We start from the raw sequence: 27,771 nt of genomic DNA, 5'->3' as shown, positions 1-27,771 counted from the left end.
TACTAATCTGGAAATGCAATTTTTCATTTCTCTCAATATACCACCGTTTTCGGCTTCTGGGATTAAATTTATTGCAGAATTCGATTTTGACCCAGTACAAAAGTAAGCCGCACAATTTGAATGGTGCCCTAATCGGTGATATAGATAATTGTCTAAATCTTTTCGAAGGCCTATAAATGTGCACCTTCGAATGTATCATTGCAGTCTAAACTGAAGGTTTGGTCAAAATCTGAACTATAAATGATTATAAAAAAGGTAGGTAAGTGGATGCTGTACAGTTACAAGACGTGGCTCACTGTAATGGATGGTGTTTAATTTGAATTCAATGATATAATATCATTGTATGAGAAATACGATTCTGAGCGAAAACGGTCAGTCAGCCTATGATATTACTAAGTATATTTGATGATATTAAGGTGAATAAAGTAATTTATATATAAACTATTTACGTGGAACCTTGTTTTAAATTTTGAATCCTTAGTTTTAAAAGTTGAACATTTTATAAATTTTTAACTACAAAATAATTATTAACTTTTAAAATTGATAAATTTTTTCAAAATTCGAACTTTAAATGCTTATAAAAAAAAAAAAATTGTGCCTGTCGCTTGCCACTCGATGCCATCTGACATTAATTTTGTATTATTATGTTCTGTACAAATATACCACTTACCTGGCTGTGGCTCAAGTTTTGAACATTCAACACTGTTTGATATTTTGTTCGGATTTTTAAGCATTTGTATTGCTTCTCGTAAATTAACTTTTAACCGATTGGTCAATACATATAAATGATGTGGTTGATTATTTGTTTTAAACATATTTGTAACTTTGTAAGTATATAAATGTTTAAACAATAAAAATTACAGATCAAAGTTAATAATATATTCACTGTATTTGCATATTACAATGTCACATTTGACTTATATCTACTTACATCGCGCGTCACGTATCAACTAAATACACTAATGAAACTAGAACAAGACGTTCGACGGACGCGTCCTGATATTCATAAACAAACTAAATCAAAGTCATGACATTTATTGTAATTATAAAACATAGATAGTGTGTTGGACGATGCTGCAACCGTGGGATCTGCTGAATAAGAGTTTTTGTTTGTGACACGGAGCACTGTCGTGACAACACACAAACCCGAATCAAGTCAGTCGGTCGTAGTATTACCAGTGAGTAGTGACACTGGTCCAGTGTTAGGTCAACAATTTGTAGCTATAATTATAATTTTTAAATACCAATTTCATAACAAACACAGTAATTATATCAGTGCTGAGTATAGCAGAGCTGCTGTGAATACTTGTAATTTTTGAGCAAATAACTGCCTCTTGTGAAATACGAACATAGAGTTACTTATTATTTACATTTATATTTTTTTACACCTATCATACTTGTTGCAATACAATATAGTCAAATACCTATAGTGTAACGTCAAACTACTAAACAAAGTAAGTACCAATATTATAAATTCATATTGATTTTTTTTTCTATTATTAATAATATTATAATTGTGTTAAATGTTCATCAGAGTATTACAATGAAAATGGATGTCTGGAACTTGATTTGTCGTACCATGCTATTACAGTTTCTGCTGATCAATCATATTATATCCAGTGAAAATCAAGACAATGCATTTTTCAACCTCACTCTTACCACCAATAGTCCGGGGTTACAGTACGAGATATTAGGGGAAGGTAAATTATGTAAAAGTAGTTGGACCATTAATACATTTATAGATTTAAAATATTTAATAAATAGCCTTAGTGATATAAGGAGTATGGTAAAAACAATTGACACATATGCAATTAATAACACTTACCAAATAACTATAAATAACTTAGAGAAGCATTTAAAAAAAATAAATTTAGATATACAGGTAATTAGGCAAATGGCTAGGTATAGAAAAAAGGTTAAGCGATCATTTGAGTCTGGAGGTTCGGCACTACAGTGGATGTTTGGTATTGCCGATGCTGACGATGTACGGAGGTATGATAGTTCGATTAACAAATTAGAGAATGATCAAAAAGATATGATACACATAGTTCAAGACCAAGTCTCTATTTTAAGGAGCACAATAACAAATTTCAATGAGACCATAACAACATTTAATGACAATAAATTGTTATTTGACAAAAATATTAAAAAAATTGAAACCACTATTAACAACATAAATATTGAATTAATAGACGAAAAAAAACAAATTATTGTTCTAAGATTAATATCCCTAATTGAAAATAATATATTTGAATTAGATATATTTGTAACGAGGTTACAAAGAATGATATCAAACGTTCAAACAAATAAATTAGATGTTTCTATAATTACACCAGATCAGTTGTTGTCAGAAATAAAACAAATAGAAAATATTCTACCTGAAAATTTACAAATCCCTATCAAATTTAATGAAAATAATATACAAGAAATATACAAAATATTACATATAGACCTTCACCCAATGAACGATAGAATAATATTTTCAATAAAAATTCCACTATGCATCGGCGAAATTTTCAAATTGTATTACATTATACCAATATACGTTCCAATTAATGAACACGGGCAATTTATACATATCGCTGAAAATCCAACGTACTTATTAACAGATGATGTAGTGACAAAATATTTTATTTGGTCAAATATCAATAACTGTTTAATAGTTTCCGACATTTTTGTTTGTGGTTTCAATGAAATGTTACACAATAGTGATACTGATCCCACTTGTGTAACAGAAATATTAAAAAAGGTGGGCAAGTGGATGTCGCTCTGCTGTACTGTAGGTTACAAGTGGGTCACTGTATAATGGATGGTATTAAATTTGAATTCAATGATATATCATTGTATAAGAAAAACGATTCTGAGTGGAGACGATATGTCAGTCTAGGTATAAGACATATTATACACTTATCTATGGTATTAAAAAAAAAATTGACCTATAATAAATTCCAAATTAATCATATCACAATATCCATTAGGTACATATAACGCGTTATACATCAACAACAAACCGTGATACTATCATCATAATATATCGATGAAAATATTACAAATTAGAAGTTTCAAGTGCCCACGAATAATATTATACAATCACAACAAAATAACTAAAATAGTTATTCTAGGTTTTTATGTAATTTCGTCCAAATTTGAACTTAAAATGACTATACAAATAAACTGTGCTTGTGTATTTTTTAGATTTTTTGGTAACCGAATTATCTATTTACATGGAATCTTGTTTTAAATTTTCAATCCTTAGCTATAAAAACTGAACATTTTATAATTTATTAATTACAATGGTTGATAATTTTCGAGATTTTGATAAATTCTGTCCAAATTTGATCTTTAAATGCTTATAAAAAAAAACTGTGCCTATGTATTTTCAATATTTTTCAACTGCTATTGTAAAAATATATCAGGAGTCTTGTATTAAATTTTTACACTTTTTGGCCCAACAGATAAAACTTTATTGATATTTATAGAAAAAAAAACTAAAAAAATTGAAAACTGAAAATGCCCGTAAACAGCTCAAAAAGTGTCAAAATATTTTCAAAATTGTATGGTGTATAGGAAATGCTAATATAAACATTCAGTGAAATTTTCATGTATCTACAGTTATTCGTTTTTGAATTACAAGAAAATAAGGAAATCGGTACATGAGAAATCGAGTGAATATCTAATGTTGTAAAAATATGAATTTAAAACGCTCATAAAAATTTAATTTGACTTTCTTGTAGAAATTTTTTTTTTGATAAAGTTAGACAAACTTATGAGGAATCTTGTATTAGATTTTAAAATCTTAGATTTAAAAAGAAAATTTTTTATGAATTTCTAACTCAAAATAATTTGCAAATTTTCGTGATTTTTCCGTATTTTTTCAAGATTTGAACTTTAAACGTGTATAAAAAAAAACTGTGACTAAGGATTTTTAATTTTTTTCATCTGCCTTTGAAACAATAACCTAGGAGCCTTCTATTAAATTTTCAAGCTTTTTTACCCAACAAATAAAATTTTATTGATATTTATAGAAAAAAAATTTAAAAAAACTGAAAACTGACAATGTCCGTAAACAGTTCAAAAAAAGTCAAATTATTTTCAAAATTGTATTGTGTATAGAAAATGCAAATATAAACAACCAGTGAAAATTTCATGCATCTACGGTCATTTGTTTTAGAGTTACACCAATAACCAAAATCGATTTTGTTAAAAATCGATTTTGCGTAAAAATTCCCGTTTTTCCTTAATTTTTCTTTTGTTCTTCACATCGCTTTTGAAAACTACTGGGAAATTAAAATTTTGACCTCCCCAATGCACCAACGATATTCACTTTCCCATCGAACAAGATACTGAAGTCGAAAATCGAAGCATTATTTCGACTACTTATCGTGTACACAGACACAAAAATAAAAAAATAAAAAAAAAAAATTAAAAAAAAAACACACATCATTGTAAAATCAATACATTCATCGTTTCACTCAGAATCTAAAATTCTTTAACTAAACCTACGCAATGTGATACTTATATCACGGAATTTAAAAAAGAATTATGGTACCCATCGTTTTTCAAAAATAATTGGTACTTTGTGTGTGAAAAGCCTACAACAATTACAATAATTTGTAATAATCGATCTTTTATTCGTAAAATTACATTGAAAAGTTCTGGCAAATTATTTCTGAAAGCTGGGTGTCAAGCTCATACTTCTAAAGGCGTATTAATAACAGAGCAAACAGTAGAATCGTCTTTTGCAACACTACCTTTAGAGTTAAGTATTTTAAATGATTCATGTTGCAATATTACACTTAATCAACGTTATCCAAAACCAATTCATTTAGATGAAATAAAAAATTTAAAATTCGACAAAGAAGCTTTTTTAAAAATCATTTCAAAGTTAAATACACAAGATGAATTACTAAATTCAATATTATTAAATAAGACGTATGAATTTGTATATACAAACAAATATTTAATCATTATAATAGCTGTTATAATATTATACGCGAGTCTAAAATTCTGTATAAAAAAAAAAAAAAATATTTCAGCTTTAGAAAATATAAATTTAGGCTATTGTCCTGTGCCCATTGCTCCACCAAAACACTAAACTTTACTTTATAATTTATAATTACATTTATACATGTAAATTTAAATCTCTTATACATTTTTTCATACTAATAGTAGGTAGTTATACTTTATTTTTTAAGAATACAGATTTTATCGTATCCACGCATTTGTTAAATATAAGTCTTAGAAATTTAAATGATTTATGTGTATTTAATATTTAATTTATTTAATATTTTAATATTTATATAATAATTTATAGTTATTTGTACAGTTAATAATTATGTAATTATTTAGTAATTTAAACGATTATAATATGACATTTCGTTAGTAAATAGTAATAATTAAATATTTGTAATTTGTGTACAATACGTTCAATAAATGTTATAACATTTGAATTAATTTTGTTTATTTTTTTTTTTTACAAAATACTCCGATACCATAGTTTATATTTTAATTATTGTAATAATAATTTATTCATTCAAACGATTATAATATAATTATTATATGACATTTAATATTAATTTTTTTTTATATAATTATTAATTATTCCGATATCGCAATAATTAGTATTTTTATCATACCTAAATAGTTCGATAATTCAAGTAATACGGTTTATTGAAGCGGTTTACAGCAAAACTACGTATTACAAAAATTGTAGAGAAGAACTTTTTTAACAATCGTAAGAAACCCGAATTTCGATATTTTTATAAATTAGTTGAATAATTAATCGATAAAAAGTTAAAAACCGTGTTAATTTACCATGTGATATTGGACGATTGGAATACGATATCAAAAATCGGATTTCTTACGATTGTTAAAAAAGTTCTCGTCTACAATTTTTATAATAGGTAGTTTTGTTGTGAACCGCTTCAATAAGCCGTATTACATGAAGAACAAAAGTATAGTTTTTATTTGTATAAAATTCGAATACGAAGAGGGCGCACTATAGAAGACAAAATATGGCATAAAAACATGGTTTCGTAATTCCAGTAATACGGCTTATTGAAGTGGTTTACAGCAAAACTACCTATTACAAAAATTGTAGAGAAGAACTTTTTTAACAATCGTATGAAGCCAGAATTTCGATATTTTTGTTAATTAGTTGTATAATTAATTGTTAAAAAATTAAAAACCTTGTTAATTTACTAAGTGATATTGGACGATTGTAATACGATATCAAAAATCGGATTTCTTACGATTGTTAAAAAAGTTCTCCTCTACAATTTTTATAATAAGTAGTTTTATTGTAAACCGCTTCAATAAGCCGTATTACTTGAAGAACAAAAGTATAGTTTTTATTAGTAGGTATGAAATTCGGATACGAATACAAAATATAAAACCGAACAAAATTAAATAATATTATTTTGTCATGATTTCATGAAATATAATATAATAATCATTTTCTTATCTGGGTTATTTATAAACTATGTACGGGCGCACGGCTGCGATAGAAAACCCGTTTTGACCTATGGTGCGGTACTGCTGTTATCGCGCGCGGGGTGGTGGTATGAACACCTAGTATCGAGCGCTGCCGCTGCCTATAATGGGCGCAGCACATGACGAGCGTAATTAAATGTTTTTTTACCGAAAAACATGGTTTTGTAATTCCAGGAATACGGCTTATTGAAGCGTTTTACAGTATAAATACCTATTACAAAAATTGTAGAGGAGAATTTTTTCTAGAAACGTAAGAAGCCCGATTTTTGATATCTTGTTCCAATCGTCCAATATCGCATGGTAAATTAACACGTTTTTTTAAACTTTTTATCAATTAATTATTTTACTAATTAATAAGAATATCGAAAATCGGGCTTCTTACGTTTCTAGAAAAAATTCTCCTCTACAATTTTTGTAATAGGTATTTATACTGTAAAACGCTTCAATAAGCCGTATTCCTGGAATTACGAAACAATGTTTTTATGCCATATTTTGTCTACCATATTTTGGTGTGTAGCGTCCTCTTAAGAATTGTCATTAAGAGGACGTCACACCCGCGTATGTTGTCTCCGTCTTACAAACGTGTAACATACCAAATTTACTTTCAGAAATTCACGTTTTATGCCATTAAGTTAAAAATTAGAGTGAATCGACATATTGTGAAACTGCATGATAAGAACATTGTGTGTGTTTTGTTGAAAGTTTTTTTTACGATAATTCAGTTTTTAAGTGAGTTATGCGTGTATAATACATATAAATTTAAAATGTTCATAACTCAGTTAATATTTAAGCTGACGGTAAGTACGTAAATTTCTGAGCGTAAATTTGGTATGTTACGTGTTTGATAGACGGTATATTACCAAAAAGTTCTAGGAAAAAAAATCCGAGTAAAAAAGTCCGTGGTTAAAAAGTACGAAGTATAAAAAGTGAACGGTGAAAAAATTTGAATTGTTAAAAGTCTGGTACATATAATAATTACCCTGATAGAAATTTTGTAATGATAATATTATAACCACGAATAATATTATTAAAATGTTATAATAATATTATAATCACGAATAATATTATTATAATGTTATAATAATATTTTTAGTCAATCATTTGCTATCAGGGTAGATAAAAGGAAAATACTATTTGATGCACAATCAAAGTTCCAATTAATATTATTATAAACTGTAACTAAATTATTTAGGTACCTGAAAAAATTAATTTTTTTTTAAAAATATTATCTTTTTGACGACAGTAAGTTAATTAAACTGATATCAGTTAGGTTAGGTAATACTAGATAAACATAATTATCATTGAATTTCTTTTGTTAAATATATCATATTTTATACGGCGATACTAATACTTAATTAAACATATTTTTTTGATTTTTTTATATAGGTAATGATGCTAAGTACATAATATTATTATAATAATTGTTTTTTTTTTTAAATATAGAATATTTTATATGGCAATAGTTAATTCAATTAAAAAATCATTATCATTATAATATATTATGTATATTTTATTTGTGTGTAATTATTATTTCAATTTATGTTTAGGTTATGATACTGTAGTAAACTGGTAATCGGCTTAATTGTTAGATTACCGGTTGCAGGTGGCAAGACCATGATGTTCAAGATATCGCAGGTGTTGATGATAAAATATACAGTTGAATTGTAAAGTGATTGCTTTATTAAGTTTCTTCAATGAAATCTCCTAAGTCCAATTGACTAAATTATTACACAGTTTAGCGTGAAGGTGCTTGCTAGTAGAATGAGCGTACACGTCTGATTACAAGCCGTTTCGGGGTCCCTCTTATAGTTCTATCCTCGCACCCCCTGTCTATCAATACAGTATCCCGTTGTCCCGAATATAACTATCGACTCCGGATGTGGCCGTGGCCTATCTCCCTTGACCACACTCGCGAATTTCCCTAATCTATTCTGAGTACTTCGGTATCACATAATTATTGATGTTTGATTTATTATTTGCAAATTTAACATTATATACATATATCTTATACATCCGCCAATACTATGGTAATATCACGTCCGCCTAATCTATGAAATTCTAGGAATCCCATTGATTTGTTGTTGCGTTTAATAATCTTCAGTTTTTTTGTCACTTGCCCGACTGTGATTTAATAAGTGAATAACAATTAACCTTTTATATATTTTATTACGTATTTAGTTGTTATCTGTTATTTATTTTATAATTAATAAAGACATTATATTAGGTATAATATCTTTTAGGCTGATTTTAAAGTTACGTAGTAACTTTGGTTACTACAATACTAAGTGCATAATTATAATCATTGAATTTTTTATTTAATTAATTATTTTAATTATTGTTATGTATATAATATAATATTCCGAACTTTTTTATCTCGGACTTTGTAGGCTTAGGACTTATCTACCACGGACTTTCTATGACTCAGACTTTTTTATCCGGACTTTTTTCCTTAGAACTTTTTTTACTTCGGACTTGTTTACTGCGATTTTTTAAGACATAGCAAATTTCCATTAGCTAGTTTCAAAAGTGTTCTGTTGCCTGTTGGTTTTGATTTTAAAATTAATTAACAAACTTTTAGGTAAGAACATTATCATTATATTTTGCAATATTTTAATTTTCAAGTAAGATTGAGCATTTTTAATTTGTAACATTTCACATACCCATATCTGGCTTAAAAATTAAAAAATATTGCAAAATCACCGATGCTAAGCACTGATAATGTCCTTACCTAAAAGTTTGTCAGTTCACCCTAATATAAAAACCAACTGCACAATATTGAAACTAGAGAGTGGAATTTTGCTATGTAGTTAGTGGGTTAGACGATGTCAACAAATACCTGAGTAGCGTCCTTTTAAGTATATGCACATCTGGTTGAAATTTAAATATGTGTATACATTTAAGTTTAAATTATTATTTGCCGTTAAATGTAGTAATTATTTTGAATCACAAAACGTATATATTATTTTATAATATATCATAATATATTTACGACGACTAGGACTATAAATTACAGCAATCGAATTTATTTTTATAGAGGTACCTATTAAAAAAAAATCGTGTTTAGTGGTAAAAATAATTTTCTCCCTGCGTTCTTCAAAGAAAACATACTATTACAGCTTATTTCTATACATATAATATTGTCTGTCTATCTACCTCTAAACGTAGGCATCGATAATACGAGGCGACTTGGTGGCGCCGATCCCATACTCGATAACAATTGTTTTCTAAGCTGTCAAAATGAAATGTTGCCCGACAAAATTTTTTCCTTACTATATAGGTGCACATAATCTATTGTCGGTCCCTGAGGGGTCATTTCCGATTATATTGATTATAACAAGTAACAACTGTATGCAGGGGCACAATGTAACAGATACCTACATCTTTGCCCATCCGACTTGCTGTCGCCCGCCAGCGGCGCAAACATTTATCAAGATTAAAAACTACGTTTCAAAATAATATTAAATAACTATATAGGTACACTAAAAATTGTTTTACATTAGGTAATCATACAATATATTTAGGTAATTGTATATTATATTATAACAAACTTTTGAAAACCATATGAAATAGAAACGAAATATAGATATTTATATATTGGTGACATTATAGGTAGTTGCGTTCCCAAAAATTTTGAGAATCTCCGATCTAGTTTTGTGTTAGGAAAACAAGTTTTCAGAAACTGCAATAAATAATTGCATAGTTGCATCGACTAGGCTGTATTATAGCAGAGTTGTATGTGATGTTGAATTTTCTTTACACATTAAGAATTATCGAATACTCACATTTATACCTACGTGAAAACTAAACTATAAATCAACTTCTATATAAGTACATCTTGAGGAATAACTATTGTAGGAATAAATAGTGTTGTACTATTGTTATACAAAAAATTATGGAGTTTCTCCTCTGTCTAACCTTTAGGCGTATTTTCAAAGGAAATCGGGTAATTTTAATAATAATTGCGATTAATCATTATATATTTTTTTTTTGTAAATATATATACTATCAATTATGTACTGTGTACACATGATGAAATTTGAATATTTTATAATACAGTTACGTGCATACAAATATAGTATGTAGTATGTAGTATGTACAAATACGTATATAAATATGTATAGTAGTATGTAAATATATTTTAATTGAGTCAAAGTTAAAACCACGTCTTACCGTACGATGTACGATAATGCTATATTATATTATATTATTATATATTTTAAGATTTATGCTGTTCGTTTTGATATAGGTACCTACTTAATACTCGACATCATAATAATACACATAATAAGTGGTAGGTATATTGTCACTTGAAACTCGAACTTGATGAATATAAAGTAAAATCATTTTAAATAGATATTATATTATTTTTATAATATTATTACAAACCATTATAAAATATATAGGTAGGTTACCTTTATGTAGCTTATACATTTTTATATGTTTATAATACCACAAAGAGCCGGATCGGTACGTATTGTTTTTATAAGTATTTGATGAAATGTAATGTTGATGAAAATGGAAATTTAAACGAAAAATATTGGTTTTTATTTTTATTAACGAATAAAATGTATTAAAATATTATATTTATATACAGGTAGTAGTGTACCTAATACCTACATAATACAAATCGTCTGGAACTCCAAATGTATTCATTTATATTTATATGTTTACTGGAGGAAGTTAATTAATGTTAAGTGCATCACAATCTTATACAGGTTAGGCGAGGTTAGCTTATACGCTATCAGTAGTTTTTATTTATTTTGAGCTCTTATTATATAATTTCGTAATATATTTAATATTTAAGATTTTTCTATACAAGTTTGTAAGTTAATTAACCGTACTGATTTTCTGACAATCATATAATTTATGTTAAGATAGTCTGATAAATAATTGAAAACTGCTTCTACTGACATTCTAGTAAGTAGGTACCTGGTACCTAATAAGCAGTATTATTACAAGTAAAGGACGTGATATTTAGTAGATATATTGTACATTTGGATTTACTTTACCGATTTGTACGCTACAGAACATAATTAATTACATAATATACCATATACGTACATAAAAACACATAGGTATATATAATATATAATTTACTTACCTATATAACTTATGTTATCGTATATCAATATGTATAGTAATTTATACAGCATAGAGTAATAAGAATTCTAATTAGTCTATGACAGTGATTCCCTACCCGTGGCCCACGAAGATATTCCGTGATGCCCGTTACAAATTTTTGAAATACAATAAAATATTATATTATACTTACAAGATTATTATACCTCTAGACTCTTCTTTTCTCGCATTTCCTCTTTAATTGAATGTTTAGCAGTACTTCTGCCAGTTTTTTCATTGTCAATCCACATTTCATTTTTAATTGAAAGTTTAGCACTACTTCTGCCAGTTTCTTCATTGTCAATCCACATTTCATTTTTAATTGAAAGTTCAGCACTACTTTCACCAAATTTGATGTTGTTAATTTTAAGACTCTTTATTGTCTGTTCTATCTTCTTGCGTAGTTATTTTGGCAAAAGTAACTTTGTCTTCGTGTTTTTGTGTTTATAATTGAAATTTTTGTTTTGTTAAAAGTCAAACATAAAAAAGCAGAAAGATTAAGAAAAACAAATAGATACTTCTATATGCTAATTTAAATTTTATAATTATTTGGTTTTTTAAAGACGAAATAAACTAATATGGTAAAGAGCATACCTATTTAAGCATTTTGCATATTAATAGAGAATAAATGGAGCATAAATGTTTAAGGCATACCGATACGTCATATTGTATGCATTTTTTTAAGGTTTTTAAAGTAAAACTTCTTTCTTGAGGTGTGGGTGGAAAAAAAAGGTTCTTGAATAAAGTATAGAGAACAAAGATATTAACGAGAAGGAAAGTATATTTTTAGATATTCTTATCAGTTTTTAGGTTCTCAACAATGTGTTGTGGCTCATCGACTTCACTTTCCTTCTCTTCAGTTTTTTTGTTATGTGTAGTTACTTCAAGAACCACGATTTGTGGCTTATCGATTTCACTTTCCTTCTCGTCTGTTTCTTTATTCTCTGTGTATCAAAGAGAGTGAACCCAGAAATTGATAAGAATATCTAAAAATATTTAATACATCAAGCAATATTTCCATCAATAATTTTCTTACAATTATTAATAGTAGAATAATATGATACATTAATTAGTTTGAGTGAGAGTGTGAGCCCACACCCCTTTTGTTTATATAATAATAATGGATTCACCAAAATATCATTTTTATAATTTCTATTTTTTGACATTTTTATTATAACAGTTAGATTTTTTTAAATAAATGATCATTTTATTTGTTGAGTAGGCAGTAAATATACAAATAGAACATATGCATAATGATTGATTGTTCATTTTTAATTCGAAAAGGTTAAGCACTTGAACATATATTTTGATCATCCATTGACGTTTATTACAATATAAGTTAAAACTTACCTACAACAAATATTAATTTCGCCGTCACACAAAATACAAGAGCACCGTAGTTGTAAATCAAAATTCAATCATTTTTTTTTTTATGTTTTGATAAATATATTTGACAACAATTGGCGTGCACGCGATTGTACGAGATTGAAGTTCAATAAAATACTATTTTCAATGGAAATAAAAATCAAATCTCTCTCTACTTTCGATTAAAATAAAAATGAGCCACGTCCGTTCAGTGTTTTTGACGGGTTTGCAGTTGCACTGATAATTCACGTAGTTGGACTCTCTTTGATTCGATCATTTTTCCTCAATAACAAATACTAAATAATTGTGGACCGACTTGCACATATTTTTCATTTATTTAGGTTTATTAAGTTTCATATTATATTTTATTTTCATTTATTTACCATTTGACATTTAATATGAACCCACAGGTCAAGAGGAACACTTGACCTGTGACCTACAAGCCACACCGCGTGTAAGCCCTGATGCTAGGTCGGTAGAACTTGTAGGTTATAACGAGAAATGTGTAGCTAAAGTGAATTAACCAGAATAAAATATTAATTTCTGCAAAAATAGTAAGGGTACCACTTTAAATAATAATATTAAATAATTGAAGAGAAAGTTTAAAGGTAATCATGATTTTATATTTTACATCCAACAAAAAGTGATAATTTGTAGTAAAATACAATAAAAAGAATGACAGTTTTATATTAATCATTTTTATGCACATAGTTGGTGCACAAGTAATTTTTTTTTCCTCTATAACAATACAGTAAGAATATAAATATAGGTATAACTCCTGTAAGTTTAGCTTGTGATGGAGTACCTAGGAGTTTAACATTATTTTGTTGACAATATAATAATAACAAATATATAAATACAATAAATACATTTAAAATTAAAGTTAATAAAACATAGTGTGGTACAAAATAGATACAAAAATTAAAATTGTTTTAAATTAGAAACAAAATTAAATAATAAGACTAGAAATTAAATTGAAAATAAATCAAATTACATAAGGACTATTATTGTGAAATGCATAACTCAGAGTAAAGCCACCTATAACCTATGTTTTTCTAAGTACACAATTGAATATATTTTTCTTAACGATCGTGGGCATTTGATTAAAATATATTGGACCAAGGTAATCAATGAAATAATAATAATGGTGGATTACAATTTTTAATAATAATTTTTTTCACGTAGTGAATAATACATTAACAATTTTTTGAGTGTGGCTTTGGGTAAATAATACGACACGAATGATAATCATTTTGTGAGCTTATACTCTGTATGCAATAAAACATCTCGGTGTCGGCGCTAGAGCAAGGCGATCTGTGACCCGTACGCCATCTAAGCGTAAATCTTTTAATAATAATAATGTTTTAATAGTGGTATTTTTATATTGATTTTCTAAGTGTATTTTTCTTTTGATCATGTGATTTACGACTTTCCACAATAAAACAAGATGATCAATTATATTAAATAAATAATAAGAATAAGGAAATGGAAAGAAAGAGACCTGCATCATACAACTGATGGTTTGAGACGTGGGTATGCTGTTGTTGGTGTCTTCGCCAACTACGGTCCCATGTCGTCGACTTAGCACATTGTTGTTATGGAATGGTCGATTATCAAGCTGGAATTATAGTGTGTGTTCCGTGGGCCAGAGCAAATATCTCTCGTAGATTTTAGAAGTCTCTACTGTTCAGTGCGGACAAGGCCAAAATTACATATGTGGAATTTTTCACATGTCGTAATGTTTTGCGGGCGGCGGTTTACGTCTGGCTTTTTCAGACTTTACATCCCTTGACGTCAGCGCCGCTGCTAGATTCTTCTTGTTTTTTTGATCTAGTTATCGAAAAAACTTTTGTCTCGGTCTTTCTTTTGAGTCATTGCCACACTAGGTCCGCAGTGACGGTCAGCTGGAGTCCAGAAGTCATTAGAAATCCCAAAGTAACTGTGATTTTCACAGCCTCCGAAAGTCTGTACAGACACGAAATCGATAATTGCAATATAATAAATTATAATACTCATCACGTGACACGCCGTTTACAGGCGTAGCGTATAGGTAATTTATATGTAGAATATCAGGTCCCCTGTTTTCTAATGGTAAGTGAGTGGCACACTGCCCAAGCACCGTTCCCCATAGCGTACATATCCGAAGAAGCCCAAAGCGCCGTTGATTATAATGATGATAAGCAAATTATACCAGTGTAATGCACAGTCAGGTGATCCGGTGAGTTGACGTGGTTTCTTCATTGCGTTTTCGATGTGCATCAGCTTTATACGTCAAAGGTACGGGTATTTACGTGAGTATCATGGCCAGCACAAGCAAGCAGGCACGACCAAGACAAGTCCGGATGATAAAATACATGCCAGATAGTTAATAATAACATGTTTGGTTAACTTGTAGGGTTATAAAATACGTATATTAATAATTGCAAATTATGCGCTCTTTGCCTTTTCCGTTACAGCTTGTCGACCTTCATACTATTGATGTAGAAGAAGGCACTTGGAGCTATGCATTGCACGGACTGTCTATCTGCTGGACCCATTGTTTGTAGCGTTACTGATAATCCCAATGGGGATGATTCAGTTGATCAGTTGATCCATTTTCAATCATTGCCAACACGCTAATTTTGGCAGGCACCGTTATATTATTTTATTTTATTTTCACTGACGACGGAGGACGCGACCCTCAGCCAAGAGGAACGTTCCAAATTGGTGATGTGGCCGATTACTCACTGGTCGCTGTTTGTCGGAAGTGCTCTGTGCTCAATAGAGGGCGTTGGAAGGCTGAGCATTGTTTATTTACTGACCAGTTATCCTATGGCAATTGAGTGGCAGCTTTCTACGTAAAAGGTACGGGTATTCGAGTACGGCATGAGATGGACGGACGGATGACATATTCAACTAAAAAAAACAAAATTTGGTATTAAGTATAGTATTATGGCCCATCACAGTTATACTTTATTTATTATATACCTACAATGTGTGAAAAAATCATATTATTATACATACCTGTATTTATATTATATTATTACCTACAACCACAAACATGTGGTTTTTACACGTAGGTATGTATTATTATTAGATAATATATAGGTAAATACAGTGTCGAGGTATAGGTTAGGTTGGTTGATACCGAGTTGCGGTCAAGATTATAACAGGTAAAAAAAAAATCCGAGTTGCGGTCGGGATCAAAACAGGTTAGATGTCAAAATAGGTAAAAATCCTAGTTGCCGTAAAAAAATATGATTAATAATTATTATGTTTTAAATATTGACATAGTTACATATTATTATGCTAAATACAAAAATGAAACAGTCAAAATACAAATTTTGAATATAAAATATAAACTAAAGAAATGCATAAAGAAAAAACTGTATTTATTCATACAATTTTGAAATCAAAAACATTAGAACAAGATAATGCTTTCTTAATAAATTAAAAATATTTGAAGATTTTATTTGTCATACGTTTACATGGCAATAGTAAAATTCTATTAAACCTATTAGGTACGTAAACAACATTTATTAATATGACAAATATTTAAAATTTCAAAAAAGGGGGACCCTCGTGTTAATACCCCTCACTTTGTTTTTTGGATAGCGCTGGGAGTTTTTGTGCACAAACGTCGGGATCTGGTGCAAATTTCTGCACAAACGATGCACAAACGTTTGGCACATTCAAAAATCCAAATATTCAATGTGGGGGAGGGGCTACCGTTTCAAGGGCCCCCCATTTTGTTTTAGGGATAGAGCTTTCAGTTTTTATGCACAAATGATTGGACTTGGTGCACATTTCTGCACAAACGATGCACAAACGTTTGGAGTGGTCAGAAGTTCAAATTTCGAAAGTGGGGGGGGGGGGGGGCATTGAGATGGACCTTGAAAATAATAAATTACAAAATTTTGGCAACATCGTATATTATCGAAAATTGGATAAGAGCTCATCGGATAATCGATAACCGGATACTGACCGCAATTAAGACGTTAATTTTACCTTCAATATTATTAAGACCGCAATTCGTCTATTGCGACCGCAACTCGGACAATACCGTTAGGTTAGGTTACTAATCCCCAAAGCTATAAGTAACTATTGGATACAGCTGTCAATATAATAATAAATAATAATAAAAAAATATAAAATTTTAATGATAATTATAATATTGTAATATTATATTATTATAATTATACTGATAATTAAGTACATAATATTATAGAGTACCGTAGTTATTGAACTAGTTAACCAAAATTGATAATTTCACTACCAAAAACAATAATAGGTATTATGAAAAACTGTAAATAAATGACATTGGATCCACTTGGTACGTTATATTGCTGGGGCAATAAAAAATATATATTATGGTTATTGCCAGGCCATGTTAATAGCAGGTTGTCGGGAATGGTTGAAAAGGGCGTTGTTCAGAGACAGTGAAGGAAGAAGTCAAAAAACCTCCCACACTACCGTACCCTGTCACAGAACTACCCTCGAACCTATGAGATTATTTCGGCAACGTCGCCACGTTGTTTGTAGTCTTTTTGTTCGAAAATTCTAACGTCCACGAGAACCAAAGACAATAACCTAACCTGTCGTATTGATAAATTAAATGACCTTAAAAATGAGACCAATACAAATACCAAAGATGACAATATTATTAACTATGGCAGTAAGTGTAAAGAAAACAACGTTGATAAACAAAGACGCGTATTTGTCACCTTCTCGCAGAAGCCTCAAGGATTCAATAAACCATAAATGTATTCATATACATAATTATCAAACTTTTTAATACAATATAAATAATTTAAAATTTGTACTTTAGCTCATAGTACCCGCATCATTAGAAACTGTGTGGTACTGGGACCTAAAAAGCGAGGAAGACTACTAAGGAACAATCGAAAGTATACATTTCGAATAAATAAATTTTAATATATTTAAACTGCAACATTGCATTTAAAAAGACTAAATTTGGTTCTAAGACCATATTATAGTTAACATCGAAATCATTACGAAGACGAACAGCAGTTTGAATTGGTAGATCCTCATAATTCCCTTATCATTTATATTTTTATTCTAACATGTACCAAAGAACTTCTGCGAACAGCAATTCACGCTTGATAGAGATGAATCCGAGCCACAATTTTGACTTACAGTAAAACTCACCAGATAACTAAAAAGGAAATAGAAAAATATAACTATTTCTAGGGAAATACTAAAATCGAAGTATAAACGTTACTATTTTCTATTTTCAAATCTAAAAATGAAGACCTTATACTGAAAGATTGTATTTATATAGAAAGCATAAAGGTACACAATTATTGTAGATATACTATATAATAATAGTGTATATACTATTTTTAGTATATATCTGACGATGAACCACCAAATACACTTTACCAAGTTGAGTAAATGCCTCAAATACAGATCACGAGTTACGGGTCACTAAATTCAGTCTAACTGAGAGATTTCTTTAACAACACGAAATGTATGCTAAACCAATGATATCATCAGACTTCTTATCCGGTTTAATATTTTATAAACAAAGGCAAGAAAAGAGAAAGTTTTGCTAGTCCAGCAATTACGACAAATATTAATAAATCTAAAAAAGAAGACCTTATACTGAAAGATTGTATTTATATATAAATCATAAAAATACACAATTATTGTAGATATACTATATAATAATAGTGTATATACTATTTTTAGTTTATATCTGACGATGAACCACCAAATACATATTACCAACTTGAGTAAATGCCTCAAATACAGATCACGAGTTACGGGTCACTAAATTCAGTCTAACTGAGAGATTTCTTTATCAGCACGAAATGTATGCTAAACCAATGATATCATCAGACTTCTTATCCGGTTTAATATTTTATAAACAAAGGCGAGAAAAGGGAAAGTTTTGCTAGTCCAGCAATTACGACAAATATTAATAAATCTAAAAATGAATACCTTATACTGAAAGATTGTATTTATATAGAAATCATTAAGGTAAACAATTAGGAATTAATACATGTATTGAAATGTCCTATGAAACCACTATATTTTTTTGTTCATTTATAAAACGTTGTAAGCTAATTTGAACAACATTACAACCCTGTTTATTATAAAAAATGTACTGAATGCGAAACCAAAGAAAAAAATTAGTTGCGTATCCCATTTGTAAATGTTTTGTATATTTCTTTGGGTTTTTTTTAAAAAGCTGGTGTACTGTGTCGTTGATATCAAATAATAAACCATACATGACGATTTGGTAAACTTTGAAAACCGGAATTGAACCCCGTTTTATTTATATATTAAATGACCTTAAAAATGAGACCAATACAAATACCAAAGATGACAATATTGTTAACTATGGCAGTAAATGTAAAGAAAATAACGTTGAGAAACAAAGACGCATATTTGTCACCTTCTCGCAGAAGCCTCAAGGATTCAATAAACCATAAATGTATCCATATACATAATTATCAAATTTTTTAATACAATATAAATAATTTAAAATTTTTAAATATTTTTTTATTTTAGAGGTAAATGTAACTTTGAAGAAGAAATAAATACACATGATATGAAAATCGGTTTCATTTTATAAGAGAATAACGTGTCAGTTGTTTGGACCGAGAAATCGAATCAAATAACCTCGATTATATCGTTCAAGACCTTGTTTTTAGTGATTCCGAATCTTCGAGCTGCGATGGACCGTCGACAATTTATAAAGAAATCAATATCGGGGATAACTAATGAGGTACTTATAATTTCAAGAAAATTTAAGGGATTCGAAAGATGTTTAAAAATGACCATCAAAGCTGAAGTAATACAGTCTCTCTCTTTCCTCTTCCCCTTAATACTCAATTAACTATCTTATAGTCAAAATGTATTCTAGGTTAGGTTAGGTTAGGATTATTTCTAGGGAAATACTAAAATCGAAGTATAAACGTTACTATTTTCTATTTTCAAATCTAAAAATGAAGACCTTATACTGAAAGATTGTATTTATATAGAAAGCATAAAGGTACACAATTAGGAATTAATACGTGTATTGAAATGTCCTTTGAAAACACTATATTTTTTTGTCCATTTATAAAACGTTGTAAGCTAATTTGAATAACATAACAACCCTGTTTATTATAAAAAATGTACTGAATGCGAAACCAAAGAAAAAATTTGGCTGCGTATCCCGTTTGTAAATGTTATATATATTTCATTGGGGTTTTTTAAAAAGCTGGCGTACTTAAATATATTCAAACTGCAACATTGCATTTAAAAAGACCAAATTTGGTTCTAAGACCATATTATAGTTAACATATCGAAATCATTACGAAGACGAACAGCAGTGTGAATTAGTAGATCCTCATAATTCCCTTATCCTTTATATTTTTATTCTAACACAAAGACAAAGTTACTTCTGCCAAAATAACTACGCAAGTAGATAGAACAGACAATAAAGAGTCTTAAAATGAACAACATCAAATTTGGTGAAAGTAGTGCCAAACTTTCAATTAAAATTAAATAGATTGACACTGAAGAAACTGGCAGAAGTAGTACCAAACCTTCAATTAAAGAGGAACTGTGAGAAAATAAGAGTCTAGCAGCTACGCTGACATAAAGGGTCGTAACGTCTCGAAAAATCCTGAAGAAATATCACCACCTGTAGCTCATTAGACAACAAATTCTAATAATGTAATTTTCACCTTGTTTGCACTGATCGGTGGAGCCGTCTACAATCTACGAGATATGTTTCCTCTGGCTCCGGGCCACGCACTATAATTCCAGCTTAACACTTTTAAAATATGAAGAGAACTGAACAAACTATATAAGGTCAGTTCAGTCCCGAGTTCAGAGCTTCGGGGTCCGCTATACCCGTCGCACTGTTAGTGCTCCCCTGAGGGTTGAATAGGAATTATATCCTATGCATCTTCAAAGAACATGACAATAAGTAGCATAACTTAACCTCACAAGATTATTTGCAAGGGGGACATGGAGACCTCAGGATGGCGAAACTATCAACCATATGGATCATGTACTTATTCAGAGAAGGTTTGAGACATGAATTGTGGGTGTAAGAAGCTACAGGTGGCTAGATAACGATACTGACCATTTTTCGTTGATATCAAAATTTAAGCTGAAATTGCAAGGCCATAACAATGTGGAAAGAAGAAGCAAACATAAATCTGAAGGCCAATCAGAAATTTTGGTAATTAAGATCTTAGGGATTTCGAAATGCTTATCACAAATAGTGACCAGTTCCACTCACACTGCGACAGGCGGACCATGTTCATGAAGGTGTGCCCCGACGATCTAATTCAAAATATTAATCACGATGGTCCGCCTGAAAGATGCATAGCAATATGTAACGTGTCCACGCTAAATCGGCACATAGCTTGTATGAAGCGAATGGTTATCCGATAAGCTTATGGTGTATTACAAAATAACGATTCAACATCAACCAGACAATTTCAATAACTTAATTAATATATCTGTGCTGAAACGTGATAGATATGTCTACTATGCGAAAACCAAATCAAAACTTGCCACTGATCAATGTCATTTCCCTCACACCTGACGATCAAGAATCTCCAAAAAAAAAAAAAAAATTTGCGTGGTCTAGAAACGTTGAGGCTCCGGTATGTGTATTTACTGTTTGGCAATGAACAACCAAAAACACATAACGTTGAACAACCGAATACACATTTACAATTTGAGCAAATGCATCGAATACAGATCACGAATTACGTATCAATTATTGGAGGATACATGAAAGATTTCTATAAAACAATGGATGTCCTGTTTTTTCAAACCATTCGATGAGTAAGTATTCTAATTAAAATATTATAAAATACGGAGGTTAATATTATAAGTCACGATTTAAGTGACTGTATCTCCTCAAACATTGGATGAATGCAATACAGTCTCTCTCTCTCCTTTTCCCCTTAATACTCAAATAACTATCTTATAGTCAAAATGTAATTGGAATTTTTTCCGTTATAAACAATATTATTATAACTATAAACAAAGACGAGGAAAAAGAACGTTTAGCTAGTCCATCAATTACGACAAACATTAAAATATCTAATAATGAAGTAATATTACCTAAAGATTGTATATATATATAAATCATAAAAATACACAATTATTGTAGATATACTATATAATAATAGTGTATATACTATTTTTAGTTTATATCTGACGATGAACCACCAAATACATATTACCAACTTGAGTAAATGCCTCAAATACAGATCACGAGTTACGGGTCACTAAATTCAGTCTAACTGAGAGATTTCTTTATCAGCACGAAATGTATGCTAAACCAATGATATCATCAGACTTCTTATCCGGTTTAATATTTTATAAACAAAGGCGAGAAAAGGGAAAGTTTTGCTAGTCCAGCAATTACGACAAATATTAATAAATCTAAAAATGAATACCTTATACTGAAAGATTGTATTTATATAGAAATCATTAAGGTAAACAATTAGGAATTAATACATGTATTGAAATGTCCTATGAAACCACTATATTTTTTTGTTCATTTATAAAACGTTGTAAGCTAATTTGAACAACATTACAACCCTGTTTATTATAAAAAATGTACTGAATGCGAAACCAAAGAAAAAAATTAGTTGCGTATCCCATTTGTAAATGTTTTGTATATTTCTTTGGGTTTTTTTTAAAAAGCTGGTGTACTGTGTCGTTGATATCAAATAATAAACCATACATGACGATTTGGTAAACTTTGAAAACCGGAATTGAACCCCGTTTTATTTATATATTAAATGACCTTAAAAATGAGACCAATACAAATACCAAAGATGACAATATTGTTAACTATGGCAGTAAATGTAAAGAAAATAACGTTGAGAAACAAAGACGCATATTTGTCACCTTCTCGCAGAAGCCTCAAGGATTCAATAAACCATAAATGTATCCATATACATAATTATCAAATTTTTTAATACAATATAAATAATTTAAAATTTTTAAATATTTTTTTATTTTAGAGGTAAATGTAACTTTGAAGAAGAAATAAATACACATGATATGAAAATCGGTTTCATTTTATAAGAGAATTACGTGTCAGTTGTTTGGACCGAGAAATCGAATCAAATAACCTCGATTATATCGTTCAAGACCTTGTTTTTAGTGATTCCGAATCTTCGAGCTGCGATGGACCGTCGACAATTTATAAAGAAATCAATATCGGGGATAACTAATGAGGTACTTATAATTTCAAGAAAATTTAAGGGATTCGAAAGATGTTTAAAAATGACCATCAAAGCTGAAGCAATACAGTAAGCTGCTGTATACTATAAAATGTATTATATTTAAACGTTATACATCATCTTACATAGAATTTGTAAATGTTTTTTTAGATGTTTAGGAATTGCGAGTGATAGACGTTTATCGAAACAATATCATCCATTAATAAATTCAAAATTATGGTAATGTTGATATCAATACAACTCAGTGGAATGAAAATATCTATATTCCACCGAAAAGCTACATTCCTAACATGCCAATCAGGCAAGGGATACAAGATGATAACTATAGCACTTATACAACGCAACAAGCCGGTAATTCTCAAATAATGATTAAGTTATAATTTGTTGGCGAGAGTTACAGCCAAAACTATAATATTACACAAGAAATGCAAAACATGTATGATAAGTGCATACCCAACATGACGTCGAACCAACAAACATAAAACTGGCACCCAGGAGCAACAGCTGGCCTTGGTGGAGCGGTGGATCCAGGCCATGGAGGTGACACCCGGTAATTATTTACCATACACATAAACATAATATTTTTTCTTTATATAATTTTGTGTATGGTCTCTAGTCTACATCTACTGAAATGATATCTAAAACTTTTTCTAGGGAAATACTAAAATCGAAGTATAAACGTTATTATTTTCTATTTTCAAATCTAAAAATGAAGACCTTATACTGAAAGATTGTATTTATATAGAAAGCATAAAGGTACACAATTATTGTAGATATACTATATAATAATAGTGTATATACTATTTTTAGTTTATATCTGACGATGAACCACCAAATACATATTACCAACTTGAGTAAATGCCTCAAATACAGATCACGAGTTACGGGTCACTAAATTCAGTCTAACTGAGAGATTTCTTTATCAGCACGAAATGTATGCTAAACCAATGATATCATCAGACTTCTTATCCGGTTTAATATTTTATAAACAAAGGCGAGAAAAGGGAAAGTTTTGCTAGTCCAGCAATTACGACAAATATTAATAAATCTAAAAATGAATACCTTATACTGAAAGATTGTATTTATATAGAAATCATTAAGGTAAACAATTAGGAATTAATACATGTATTGAAATGTCCTATGAAACCACTATATTTTTTTGTTCATTTATAAAACGTTGTAAGCTAATTTGAACAACATTACAACCCTGTTTATTATAAAAAATGTACTGAATGCGAAACCAAAGAAAAAAATTAGTTGCGTATCCCATTTGTAAATGTTTTGTATATTTCTTTGGGTTTTTTTTAAAAAGCTGGTGTACTGTGTCGTTGATATCAAATAATAAACCATACATGACGATTTGGTAAACTTTGAAAACCGGAATTGAACCCCGTTTTATTTATATATTAAATGACCTTAAAAATGAGACCAATACAAATACCAAAGATGACAATATTGTTAACTATGGCAGTAAATGTAAAGAAAATAACGTTGAGAAACAAAGACGCATATTTGTCACCTTCTCGCAGAAGCCTCAAGGATTCAATAAACCATAAATGTATCCATATACATAATTATCAAATTTTTTAATACAATATAAATAATTTAAAATTTTTAAATATTTTTTTATTTTAGAGGTAAATGTAACTTTGAAGAAGAAATAAATACACATGATATGAAAATCGGTTTCATTTTATAAGAGAATAACGTGTCAGTTGTTTGGACCGAGAAATCGAATCAAATAACCTCGATTATATCGTTCAAGACCTTGTTTTTAGTGATTCCGAATCTTCGAGCTGCGATGGACCGTCGACAATTTATAAAGAAATCAATATCGGGGATAACTAATGAGGTACTTATAATTTCAAGAAAATTTAAGGGATTCGAAAGATGTTTAAAAATGACCATCAAAGCTGAAGTAATACAGTCTCTCTCTTTCCTCTTCCCCTTAATACTCAATTAACTATCTTATAGTCAAAATGTATTCTAGGTTAGGTTAGGTTAGGATTATTTCTAGGGAAATACTAAAATCGAAGTATAAACGTTACTATTTTCTATTTTCAAATCTAAAAATGAAGACCTTATACTGAAAGATTGTATTTATATAGAAAGCATAAAGGTACACAATTAGGAATTAATACGTGTATTGAAATGTCCTTTGAAAACACTATATTTTTTTGTCCATTTATAAAACGTTGTAAGCTAATTTGAATAACATAACAACCCTGTTTATTATAAAAAATGTACTGAATGCGAAACCAAAGAAAAAATTTGGCTGCGTATCCCGTTTGTAAATGTTATATATATTTCATTGGGGTTTTTTAAAAAGCTGGTGTACTTAAATATATTCAAACTGCAACATTGCATTTAAAAAGACCAAATTTGGTTCTAAGACCATATTATAGTTAACATATCGAAATCATTACGAAGACGAACAGCAGTGTGAATTAGTAGATCCTCATAATTCCCTTATCCTTTATATTTTTATTCTAACACAAAGACAAAGTTACTTCTGCCAAAATAACTACGCAAGTAGATAGAACAGACAATAAAGAGTCTTAAAATGAACAACATCAAATTTGGTGAAAGTAGTGCCAAACTTTCAATTAAAATTAAATAGATTGACACTGAAGAAACTGGCAGAAGTAGTACCAAACCTTCAATTAAAGAGGAACTGTGAGAAAATAAGAGTCTAGCAGCTACGCTGACATAAAGGGTCGTAACGTCTCGAAAAATCCTGAAGAAATATCACCACCTGTAGCTCATTAGACAACAAATTCTAATAATGTAATTTTCACCTTGTTTGCACTGATCGGTGGAGCCGTCTACAATCTACGAGATATGTTTCCTCTGGCTCCGGGCCACGCACTATAATTCCAGCTTAACACTTTTAAAATATGAAGAGAACTGAACAAACTATATAAGGTCAGTTCAGTCCCGAGTTCAGAGCTTCGGGGTCCGCTATACCCGTCGCACTGTTAGTGCTCCCCTGAGGGTTGAATAGGAATTATATCCTATGCATCTTCAAAGAACATGACAATAAGTAGCATAACTTAACCTCACAAGATTATTTGCAAGGGGGACATGGAGACCTCAGGATGGCGAAACTATCAACCATATGGATCATGTACTTATTCAGAGAAGGTTTGAGACATGAATTGTGGGTGTAAGAAGCTACAGGTGGCTAGATAACGATACTGACCATTTTTCGTTGATATCAAAATTTAAGCTGAAATTGCAAGGCCATAACAATGTGGAAAGAAGAAGCAAACATAAATCTGAAGGCCAATCAGAAATTTTGGTAATTAAGATCTTAGGGATTTCGAAATGCTTATCACAAATAGTGACCAGTTCCACTCACACTGCGACAGGCGGACCATGTTCATGAAGGTGTGCCCCGACGATCTAATTCAAAATATTAATCACGATGGTCCGCCTGAAAGATGCATAGCAATATGTAACGTGTCCACGCTAAATCGGCACATAGCTTGTATGAAGCGAATGGTTATCCGATAAGCTTATGGTGTATTACAAAATAACGATTCAACATCAACCAGACAATTTCAATAACTTAATTAATATATCTGTGCTGAAACGTGATAGATATGTCTACTATGCGAAAACCAAATCAAAACTTGCCACTGATCAATGTCATTTCCCTCACACCTGACGATCAAGAATCTCCAAAAAAAAAAAAAAAATTTGCGTGGTCTAGAAACGTTGAGGCTCCGGTATGTGTATTTACTGTTTGGCAATGAACAACCAAAAACACATAACGTTGAACAACCGAATACACATTTACAATTTGAGCAAATGCATCGAATACAGATCACGAATTACGTATCAATTATTGGAGGATACATGAAAGATTTCTATAAAACAATGGATGTCCTGTTTTTTCAAACCATTCGATGAGTAAGTATTCTAATTAAAATATTATAAAATACGGAGGTTAATATTATAAGTCACGATTTAAGTGACTGTATCTCCTCAAACATTGGATGAATGCAATACAGTCTCTCTCTCTCCTTTTCCCCTTAATACTCAAATAACTATCTTATAGTCAAAATGTAATTGGAATTTTTTCCGTTATAAACAATATTATTATAACTATAAACAAAGACGAGGAAAAAGAACGTTTAGCTAGTCCATCAATTACGACAAACATTAAAATATCTAATAATGAAGTAATATTACCTAAAGATTGTATATATATATAAATCATAAAAATACACAATTATTGTAGATATACTATATAATAATAGTGTATATACTATTTTTAGTTTATATCTGACGATGAACCACCAAATACATATTACCAACTTGAGTAAATGCCTCAAATACAGATCACGAGTTACGGGTCACTAAATTCAGTCTAACTGAGAGATTTCTTTATCAGCACGAAATGTATGCTAAACCAATGATATCATCAGACTTCTTATCCGGTTTAATATTTTATAAACAAAGGCGAGAAAAGGGAAAGTTTTGCTAGTCCAGCAATTACGACAAATATTAATAAATCTAAAAATGAATACCTTATACTGAAAGATTGTATTTATATAGAAATCATTAAGGTAAACAATTA

At 29.8% G+C, this 27,771-nt stretch overlaps 1 pseudogene; it reads left to right on the top strand.

Annotated features, from left to right (window-relative positions):
* The first annotated feature begins 1,075 nt into the window (after positions 1-1,075).
* On the top strand, positions 1,076-5,353 carry LOC132947056 (uncharacterized; annotated as a pseudogene).
* The last annotated feature ends 22,418 nt before the right edge of the window (positions 5,354-27,771 follow it).

The sequence above is a fragment of the Metopolophium dirhodum genome, chromosome 6, assembly GCF_019925205.1.
Source record: "Metopolophium dirhodum isolate CAU chromosome 6, ASM1992520v1, whole genome shotgun sequence".
Classification (NCBI taxonomy): Eukaryota; Metazoa; Arthropoda; class Insecta; order Hemiptera; family Aphididae; genus Metopolophium; species Metopolophium dirhodum.
Note: the sequence above shows the minus strand (reverse complement) of the source record. Positions and strands in the feature narration are given on the sequence as shown.